The 11,282-nt window shown below is 42.3% G+C and overlaps 1 pseudogene; it reads left to right on the forward strand.

The window, feature by feature from the left end:
* The first annotated feature begins 3,535 nt into the window (after positions 1-3,535).
* LOC129558744 (exosome complex component RRP4 pseudogene) lies at positions 3,536-4,562 on the forward strand (annotated as a pseudogene).
* The last annotated feature ends 6,720 nt before the right edge of the window (positions 4,563-11,282 follow it).

Raw genomic sequence — 11,282 nt, forward strand, 5'->3', positions numbered from 1 at the left:
CTGAGTGACTGCTGCAATCACCTGGAGGGCATGGGGTATGGGAGTAGCAACTGTGTTTGGAATGGAGGCATCTTGGGAATAAAGTGCAAGCTGTGGGTTAGAGGAATGATAATAATAGAAAACTCTCTGAAAATCGATTAAAATAGTTACATTACGACAACAACAAAAAGCTTGGAAAGTTTTCCCCATGAGTCAAGAAGTAGTTTTAGTAATAGAAGCCTGAAATAATTGTATATTACTATATTTAAAAGTTAATTAGTGTCTGCTGCTGCTAAGTTGCTTCAGTGTTGCCAATACAGCTGTAGAGAATGAAGCAATTCCTATCTGAATCCTATACAAAATTTGCGATGCATGGGAAAGATAACTGATGCCTCGACCAGATTAATCAAAATTTACTTCTAAAAAAACCATTTTCTCCATGGTGCCTCAGTGCTTGAATATTCACAGTTTGCACACCAAAAGGATTTTCAGAGGAAGCAACTCTCTGCTACTTGCTGGTTATTTTGTCAATAAGAATTTAGGTGTACAGCAATGGTATCAAATTTTTCCTACTTGGGAAATTTGCTAGAGACCTGCAAGAGGTAAATAACTTTTGAAAGCATAGCAATTTGGGAGTGAGCACACATTTTGAAGGGCTTCCCTGATAGCTTAATTGGTAAAGAATCTGCCTTAAATGCAGGAGACCCTGGTTCAATTCCTGGATTGGGAAGATCCACTGGAGAAGGGATAGGCTACCCACTCCAGTATTCTTGGGCTTCTCTTATGGCTCAGCTGGTAAAGAATCCACCCACAATGTGGAGACCTGGGTTTGATCTCTGGGTTAGGAAGATCCCCTGGAGAAGGGAAAGGCTACCCACTCCAGTATTCTGGCCTGGAGAATTCCATGGACTCTATAGTCCATGGGGTCCAAAGAGTTGGACACGACTGAGCTACTTTCACATACATTTTGAGGTAAGTGAATTAACCCCTGATAAAGTATTGACTGCCTTTTGGAGACCAATTGAGGAAAATAAAATATAGTTTAAAACATTTCTTCAAGTATGAATGTATCTTAAATTTTACCTAGATTTTTTTTCTGACAATTTAAAAACACTTTAAGTTTTATTGTGAAAATTTTAAAACATTTTATGTTGAAAGAACCACGAAGGCCTTACCTCTAAACAGTACGGTTAATATTTTACATTTGCTCTCTCTCTTCCCTGCCCTCACCACACATACACTGACATACATAAATTTTGTCAATATGACATCATGATCCTTAAATATTTCAGCGTGAATCTCTTAAGAATAATCACCTGTATAAACACAACACCACTATCACACCTAAGAAAAGCAATAATCATTCTACAATCACAACTAATATCCAAGCCACATTTAAAATTTTTAAATTGTCCCCTGAAGATTTCTATGCAGTTTCCCCCACGATCTAATCAAGGTTTGTGAAGTCTTTCTGGAGGTTAACCTGGAAAATCTCCCCCAACTTAACTTCTGTTTGGTTTTGATTTACAACATTGACTTTTGAAGAGTCCAGGCCAGGGGATTTATAGAGTTGTACATTCTTAATTTGTCTGCTTTCTTCCTGATGGTGTTCTTTAACTTTTACTTTTAAGCCTAGAAAAGAAAGTGAAGTTGCTCAGTTGTGTCTGATTCTTTGTGATCCCATGGACTATAGCCTACCAGGGTCCTCTGTCCATGGGATTTTCCAGGCAAGAATACTGGAGTGGGTTGCCATTTCCTTCTCCAGGGGATCTTCCCAACCCAGGGATCAAACCCAGGTCTCCCACATTGCAGGCAGATTCTTTACCATCTGAGCCACCAGGGAAGCCTATGTTGCCCTTAAAATGGAAATTAGGTCTGGAAGCTTGGTTAGTTTCGGGTTAAACATTGTTTGCAAGAATGCTTCAGAGCATTCTGAAGAGTTCCACCTCATGAAGTTTCATCTCCATTCATCTTACAAAGAGGTCCATATGTTGGGTTTTTCCACTACTGGTGACGCTAATGGTGACTGGGTGGAGATGGTGACTGCCGTACCTCCACAGAGAAGCACCTGGCTGGGAACAAAGATTGAGGCAAAGTTTACCTGCTAGTGTTTTATGATGAGTACTATCTAATGGGAGCAAAAAAAAGGGGGCTGGAGAATTGAGGCAGAAAAGGAGGGAAACAAATAAAAAGTGATTTGTTGACTTCACAAGTGGTCTGCTTGTCACTGTCATGTGGGACATCTTTGGAGTTGCTGTGTGACACCATCACATCCTGGAGGACTCCTCTGGGGAATCAACACTCTTATGGGGTACTGATGGATCTGTACTTCTGGGTTGTGTTACGAGGTGCCTCTGGGCAGCTACTGGAAAAACCAGGGCCTCCATAGGTCCCACTGCTTTGGACCCAGGCATGGGAGCTGCTGCAGCTTTGACTCTGGTAGGTGTAATGACAGCCATGTCAAAGCAGGGACATCTGTTGTAGGTGAGGTGGCAAGGTGGAGGCTGTAGCTTTACAACTGTCACTGGGCCACTTTACCCAACAATGTGGGCAAGTGGGTCCCCAGGGACAGGCAAGGCCAAATGCGTATGTGGGGGTGGGCATACATTGCATCTGGTATGAAAGGCGCAGCTTTCCCTTTGAAATTAGTAATGATCTGTGGAGTGGAGCTCCACCCCTGTGGGAGTAACCTATTGCCCAGTTACCTTTCCTGTAGTGACTGTAGCACCGTTTGATTATCCTTGCCTGTGGCAGTTATTTTATTGGGAAATGCAAAATAAGGGGACTCGCTAGGCTCATTGCCACTAGAATATAATTTTTAGGATCTTTCAGGAATACAACTACCTCATATGTATATGTATGGAGAGCACGGAGGTAGAATATGAATTATATGAGTTCATATTGTTATTGGTATTTAGTATTTAACAATATTTTTCTAAAATTCTCCTTTATTTCTCCCTTCTTATACTGGAAATTTCTGGTTCCCAATAAAATGTATGTGCAGTCAGAATAAAGAGTGTTATTTTATCCCAAATAAGCTTCTTTTTCATTGCTGGTTGAATGACCAATTTTATAGAGAGTCGGGCCATAAGTTTCTTTTAAAGTCCAACTTTAAGGCATTTTCCTTTTATGATTTACCCTTATTTCGGAATACATAAACTTTATGGTTCAGAAATCAACATTGTATAAACAAATTTAGTCAAAGAAGTCTCTCTCCCATGAACATTATCTCCACTCTGTTCCAATCTACCCCTTATAGGTAATAATTTTTATCAGTTTCTGGTTTCTCTTTTCCTATACTTTTTTGGGGGGAGCAAAAATAAGCAAATACATATGTACATCTTGATTTCCCCTTCTTTCTTACACAAAATGTGACACAGTATCTATCCTGTCTTTTTTCTCTTAATATCAAAGCACTCATTTTATACTTTAAGGTTCATAGATACCTTAAATGCTAAAATTTACTATTTTCTATCTGTATCTAAGTTTCTATATCCAAGTATCTATATCTACCTACATTTAAGGAAAACACACTTGGCCTGCGCGAGTTGTTGGCGCCAAGATGGCGTTGGAGATGAGGCTTCCCGTCGCTCGGAAGCCTCTTAGCGAGAGCCTGGGCCGCAAGAGTAAAAAGCACCTAGTGGTGCCAGGGGACACGATCACCACGGACACAGGCTTCATGCGGGGCCATGGAACCTATATGGGGAAAGAGAAGATCATTGCATCTGTGGCGGGCTCCATGGAGAGAGTAAACAAGTTGATCTGTGTAAAAGCTTTGAAAACCAGATATAGTGGTGAAGTGGGAGACAGTGTAGTAGGGAGAATCACAGAGGTTCAACAGAAGAGGTGGAAGGTGGAGACCAACTCCAGGCTGGATTCAGTCTTGCTTCTCTCATCCATGAAACTTTCCCGGAGGAGAGCTGAAGTGAAGATCTGCAGAAGACCAGCTGGCGATGAGAAGTTTCTTACAGGAAGGGGACCTTATCAGTGCTGAGGTCCAGGCAGTGTTTTCTGATGGAGCCGTCTCTCTGCACACGATGAGTCTCAAATACGGAAAACTAGGTCAGGGCGTTTTGGTTCAGGTCTCCCCCTCCCTGGTGAAACGGCAGAAGACCCACTTCCATGACCTGCCGTGTGGTGCCTCAGTGATCCTGGGCAACAACGGCTTCATCTGGGTCTACCCAACCCCCGAGCACAAAGAAGACGATGCAGGGGGCTTCATCGCAAACCTGGAGCGGGTCTCCCTTGCCGATAGAGAGGTGATCTTCCTGCTCCGGAACTGCATCGTCTCGCTGGCAACTCAGAGGATGATGCTGTACGATACCAGCATCCTGTACTGTTATGAAGCATCCCTTCCACATCAGATCAAAGACATCTTAAAGCCAGAAATAATGGAGGAAATTGTGATGGAAACACGCCAGAGGCTTTTGGAACAGGAGGGGTAAGAAGAAGCATCTGAAGGCCAGGACTGTGTGGACCCGAGCAGAGCAGTCCTTGAAAGTGGAGAATCTGATTGGCTGTCCCTGCGCGCAGCTCAGTGAAGAACAGGGAAATTCATCACGGACCTACATCGGGCTGTCTCTACCCCGAAGACCTGCTTTCTCCTGCTTTAAGACAAAGCGAGGGGGAGGGTGATGACTGCTGCCAATCCCTTGAGTTTCCCACAGACTTCTGGTGCTACGGGTAGTTTCAGGCCCTTAAAAGCATTCAGAGTTCCAGCCGAACAGACTCCTATCCTGGAATCGGACGGGGACTCTTTTGTAGTCACCGTCAACTCACCAGGCATAGTGCCCCATGAAATTGCCCCTATATAAAACATAGCCTCTCTGATCCCCCCCAGTTGTCTGTTTTGGCCTCCATTCCCACCTCCTCTACAGCGAGAATGACACTGAGGAGTGTAGCTTGGTAAAATGACACAAGAGTCAGTGGAAGAACACAGCATCCAAGCAGCCTTTTGCTTGGTTGAAATCTCATTTCCTGTTACGTGTTCCTCCTAGTGACGGACGTAAGTACATCCCCGCCAGGCTGCCTTAATCTGTTTTGCCTTTGAGGATGATCTGTAAGAAGCTGAATAATTGAGGAGAGAGAGAATGAATGTTTTGGGTGCTCTAATAAACGTGAAGAAAAAGTAAAAAAAAAAAAAAAACCACTTAATATCTCAAATGCATTGGTTACAGTGTTTGCATGCATGCTAAGTCACTTCAGTCAGAAGAGTCACTTCCAACTCTTTGTGACCCTATGGATTGTAGTTTGCCAGGCTCCTCTAGCCATGGGATTCTCCAGGAAAGAATACTGGAATGGGTTGCCATGTCCTCCTTTAGGAGATCTTCCTGACCCAGGGATCAAACCCGAGTCTCTTACGTCCTCCTACATTGGCAAGCAGGTTCTTTACCACTAGTGCCACCTGAGAAGCCCACTGGTCAGAGTTGGCTAGTCAATGCTGTAGTAACAAACTTCAAAATTTAATGGCCTTAAAGAATAAAAAGTGAAAGAATCACTCAGTCATATCCAACTCTTTGTGACCCCATTAACTATACAGTCCATGGAATTTGGAATTTTCTAGGCTAGCATACTGGAGTAAGTAGCTGTTCCCTTCTCCAGGGGATCTTCCCAACCTAGGAATCGAACCTAGGTCTCCCGCATTGCAGGCAGACTCTTTACCATCTGAGCCACCAGGAAAGCCCAAGAATACTGAAGTGGGTAGCCTATCCCTTCTCCAGGGGCTCTTCCCACTCCAGGAATCAAACCAAGGTTCTGCATTGCAGGCAGATCCTTTTCCAGCTGAGCTACCAGGGAAGAAAGAATCAAAGAAAGGTTGATTTCTTGCTTACACAGTCTTATGTGGGTTGAGCAGTCTTTGTCTCTCAGCCACACGGCCTAAAACATATGTGCTCTATGGGAGCAGATGAGGTAGCCAGGCCTAGAAATAGCCCACACCATAACCCAGTCACACAGCCTCAGACTGATTCGAGGGAGGCTGAAAATGTACAGTCAAGTTCATAAAGAGGAAACAGAAATGCACTTTGGTGAATATATAGCATTATCTCGTCCATGCCAGCCTTTATTCTTTCATATAAACTCCACAATAGCTCTTCCAGTTAGGTACTTTTTCCCCCGTCTTACATTTAAGGATGTTGAGGCTCTAAGGCGTTAACGTGCCTTTCAAATATCATAGTGTGTTGTGTGTCACAGTGTGCTGTGTGTCAGAATTAGTTTCATATCCTGGTGTATCTGCCTCCAAAGCCTGTACATTCCATGGCCAAACAGTATCTCCCCACTGAAAAAGCTTGGCAAATCCACTTCATTCATATATAAATGCAAAATTTGAAGAAACAGAGGTTGGAGCAATTGGTACAGGACAATAAGTATTTAGACTTAATATTTATAAGCTATTTCTGACAAAGAGTGCAAGATAAAAATTAAATCTCTAAGAACAATAAAAACTAAAACATCACAGGACAAAATGTTTCAGTAACACTGGATGATGAAATACCTTTATTTATAATTTCTGAATCAAGAGCTAATTTTTATAGGAATTTTTTAAAAATTCAAAGTACAACTGCAAACATTTCTTCTTCCTCTTTCTAAATAAAAGCATCATATATTCTTTGCATGAGAGAAATTATGACACTGTCAAAACCATTTAGGGTAGCTTTGGGAAATTATCCCAAGTAATCTCCATGGATTTTTCAGTGAAAAACCTTTCCTTTAGAGGAAGAAATAAAACAAATGTTAAAAACCACTATGGTTTTCTATAAAGCAATTATCCTTCAATAAAAAATTAATTTAAAAAACCCACTATGGCCATTTGGACAATACCTTTGGTCCCACATTATAACATATATTTAATGCCTAAGACCAGGTGCAACAATGTTCAATTCCAGTGTATGTTTTTAATAAGCTATTACAGTACAGTAAACAAAATGAACAAACCTGGGAACTTTAAATGATTTAAATTAAGCATTGGCCATTTATATGCAGGGACTGAAGATTCCACAAAAAGATAAGATAGTTCTGGAGGGTGATTTTTCCAGAACAAGGCAAAGCTTACCCTAACCCATGGGTGTGAAACCAACTCATCCTGGCTGTTGATCCAGTAGTTTTCACAATAATGCCCTGCAAGCCTCAACATCATCATTAGTGTCTTTCAAACATTTTGGACCCTGACTACAGTAAGAAATATAGGTAGCCATGTACACATACAATGACTCAGAGACACAAGATTTTTTTTAGATAAAATACAGGCAGTAGAGAAGGAAATGGCAACCCACTCTGATATTCTTGCCAGGGAAATCCCATGGACAGAGGAGCTTGGCGGGCTAGAGTCCACTGGGTCACTGAGTCACACACGACTCAGCAACTAAACAACTGTGTGCATGGCAGTGGTTGGTGTGAGATAGGTAGTAATTTGATTTTACTCTTTCAGGAAAGAGGAATAGCTGTCCTTTGGCTGTTTCTTACCACACTTCCTCCCAGGACATAGTTTATATGAAGGATTGTGCAAAAGTATAAAATCATAGGAAACCTTCGGTAGTCATGGATTATTACATAAGATTTACTAAGATAATGAATGTTAAATGTTCATTGAAACTCTGTGGAATTGTCTAATGAAAAAAACAGTTTTTATTTTGTATTAATACTCCACTTCTGGAGACAGTTAAGTAATAGAATTACAGATTGAAGATTGTCTTTTCTTTGTAAAATTATCATTTTTAAAATCTAGCAAACATTTTGTTTTCTCTACTTTAGGTCGAATCTCAGCCAATTACTGATTTCTCCTGCTTTATCTTTTTAAAAATCTGATTACAAAAACCTGTTTCATACAGATATGAAATCATTTTAAGAGTGTTAGGCTTTGTGAAGGATGGAAAATAGATGTGGATGTGATGCATGGGTTTTTCTTTCCCTATCGTGTCCTGGAAGCCTTTGTTTAATGTAGTCTTTCAACCTGTATGTTCCTGAGGTACGTAAGTGAGAGAACTAAAACCCGTCCCAGGCAGTGACGAGGTCTAGTTCTGGCCATGGGAAGCTGTAGCTGACTGTGTGGGCCAGTGGGAGGAGTTTCCCCATTGCCTATCATGGGAATTCCATGGGTCAAGTGAAGGTCGACATTGTGAACTTTTAACAGTTCCTGTGGCTGATAAGACTGGGTGTGAAAAAAGAAAGTAGGAACATACTCGCTCAGAACTGTTAGTGGATTGTGTAGAAATGACAGAATCATTAGTGGACTCAGCTTCCTCCATTAACGTGTGTCCTAGACTTTTCTCTTACGTCTCCATTCCTGCTTTATTTTGTAAGGAAAAGTCTGCCCTCTGTTTAGTTCTTTTAACTCTAGCACATTTATTCTGTATGTAATTGTCGTACTTTGGGGGGAAAATCAGAAACAATCGTTATGAAGCTCAAAGAATTTTTAGTGAGTAGATGAACAGTGATGAGATATTTGAGATACCTTGCCAAAAATGCTTGAGAATGTTACCAGATTAACAATCTTATATTTTAGAATGTAGATTACCCAAAGGAGTAGGGTGACCAGGAATAGGTTTATTACTCTTGAGAATGCTTGGAGAAAGGAAGATATCCTTTGCTCATGTCAAGGTTGGTGTGGTTGAGCTGTGGGGTCACTGCGAAACTGCGTCTCCCACAGGCCTATGCTCATCAAAGGTTAAATACCTGAGAGAGAAAGTCCTCTAAACTTGGTTCATGGCAGACCGTGTGGGCAGGAGACACATGCCTTAAGAATTCACCTCTGCTGAGTTGATGTTCTGTCATGTCTACTGTATTCTTGGGCTTCACCTGTATTAACAAGTTTTGTACTGATAAAATCTTCTAAAAGCCTCAGTGAATGAGCTTGTACCATCTTGTATGTGTACAGGAAACCCATCCCGTCTCCTACTGGGATTACTCTTGTACATCACTGTGTAATTGACTAAAAAGGGAGAGCAGTTGAAAAAAAAAATACAGGCAGTACACTCTGATCCCCTTCCCTAATCCACCTTATCCCCTACTCAAAATGCTGGCATGAGTTGTGACCCACAGTTTGAAACCCCTGAGTTACTGCCGGTTGCTTTGGCTGGCCCATCAAATCAGCTTGTGATACTATCATCAAAAAGTTATTTCTTTTTTCTCTCACAGCTCCCAGAGGGAAGAGGGGCCAAGTGCTTGGAAAGGGAACTCTCACCTGGGAGTCAGTAACCAAATCCCAGAGCCTGGAGAACTCAGCACCACTTTTTGAAGTTCCTACAATTGCCCAGACATGACAAGACCCTACTACTTTAATACCATCCTCAAAAATGTTGAGGTTCACTTAGCATGTTGTCCTGTTACTAGAAATACCAGATTTAGCAAAACAATTTAAAAAAATCAGGACAGCCAGTAAAATTTGAATTTCAGATAAACAAGGAATAGTCTTTTTTTAGTGTATGTCTCATGCAATAACAATTATTCCTTGTTTGTCTGAAGTTCAAATTTAATTGGGTGTCCTGTGTTTTATCTGGCAACTCAACTGGCTGTACACCCTGTCTCTTTACTTTGAAGGTCCTAAATCTGATGGATGGATGTAGGCTGGACAGGATGTGGGCATCGTTGCTGGGAAGAAGGGGGAACGTCTGGCTCAGCCTCCTTCTGCTCCCCTCAGTTTTCACTACTGGCTACACACCCGACAGGCCCTTGAAGGGCCTCATCTGGAGAACACCCTCTCAGACAGGGCAGTAGATTGGCAAGATGGCACAAACCCTGTTCCTGCTCTGTCCACTTGACCTTGGGGTCCTCCTGGAGCCTGGCATGCCAGACCTCTGGGATGCATGCTGCACTCACACTCGAGCTCTGTGGCAAAGGGACAGTCACCAGCCCATCCAGCTTTTGAACGGAACCCCCATCTCTCCTTCTGATAGTCACTCCAGTCTGTGCTACTGATCTGCCCAGGGAGGGAGAGCCCACTGGGAGGACAGAACTCACTTCCTACTTCCCTCCTCCAGAACTTACATCCCCAACCTCCCTCCTGCCTCCCCTTGCCTCCAATTCTAGATATCCCAGAGAAAAGTCTTGCCTTTCCATCAAAGCATGCTCTCTGTCCCATATAGACCCTCAGAATTAAGACCACTGGACTTGGTTTTTCTTCTCATTTTCCCTCTCCCACTGCCCCAGCAGAAAATCGGTAAATCTGAAATGGCTCACAAATGGATGGTTTAGTGAAGTGATTCGACCCTTCCTGTGTCCTTGCTGTTCCAACAGTTCCCTTACATTTGGTTAATAGGAAGGACAAATGTCACCTCCTGGTCAAAGCTTCAGGTCAAGTTCTGAGCTCTGGGGCCCTGCAGGACCTTCTTCCATGGCCTGGGTTGTGTTGCGAGGCTGCTGACCTGTTTCTTCAATGGGCTGTGAGCAGCCTGAGGACAGGGGCCCAACATCTATGGAAAAACACATGAAGAGGAGTCTGCCGTAGCTGGACAGAGATGGGCAGTTGAAAAGTATGGGCCATGGTCCCTGTTATACCTTCTGTTTGCTTTCATAAAACTTTTCAGTAAACACATCTTATTTCCTCTATCAACACCCAGCAAGATCTGCTGCCCCAGCCACATTTCCTTCTGGGGTCTTCTCTCCCTTTGTTAACACTTACTTATCCAGACCTTTCTACCAGGGCCATCTGGGTCTTCCAAGGCAGCATTAAAAAAGAAAGAAAGAAAGAAGCTGGGGCTTCCCTGGTGGTCCAGTGGCTTGGCTAAGACTCCATGCTCCCAAAGCAGGCATCCTGGGTTTGATCCCTGGCCTGGGAACTAGATCCCACATGCCACAACTGAGTTGGCATGCCACGAGGAAGACTGAAGATCCTGAGTGCCACAACTAACACCTGGTGCAGCCAAATAAATAAATACTTAAAAAGAAAGGAAGAAACTTATCATTGCTAATGTGTAAATGACTGTCATTGGGATACATTTGAAATTTTGCATTTTAAAGGAACTAACAGGTATTATTAAGCTCTGATATATGTGCCTCACATTGTTAGTGTCGCCTAAGGTTAAGACAGAGCATTCAAGAGTCATACTGGAAGACAAGATTTAAATACATGAAGTCATTTGAAAATGACCTAGAGAGACTGGCAGATAATAAAATGCAATACAAATGGTTTATAAAGGTCACATAACGACATTGTGTTTCATCATTTATGAGAGATTTGATAAGGTTATTCCTAAAGTTTATTCATTCCAAATAAATCACCAAGGAGAACTTGCAAATTTTATGTGTAATAAAGTAACATGGTATTCACTATATACCAGGTACCATTGCTGGCAACTCCTCCAGTCTTT

Source organism: Moschus berezovskii, chromosome 8 (genome assembly GCF_049115385.1).
Source record: "Moschus berezovskii isolate FMDL1 chromosome 8, NW_MosBer_1.0, whole genome shotgun sequence".
Classification (NCBI taxonomy): Eukaryota; Metazoa; Chordata; class Mammalia; order Artiodactyla; family Moschidae; genus Moschus; species Moschus berezovskii.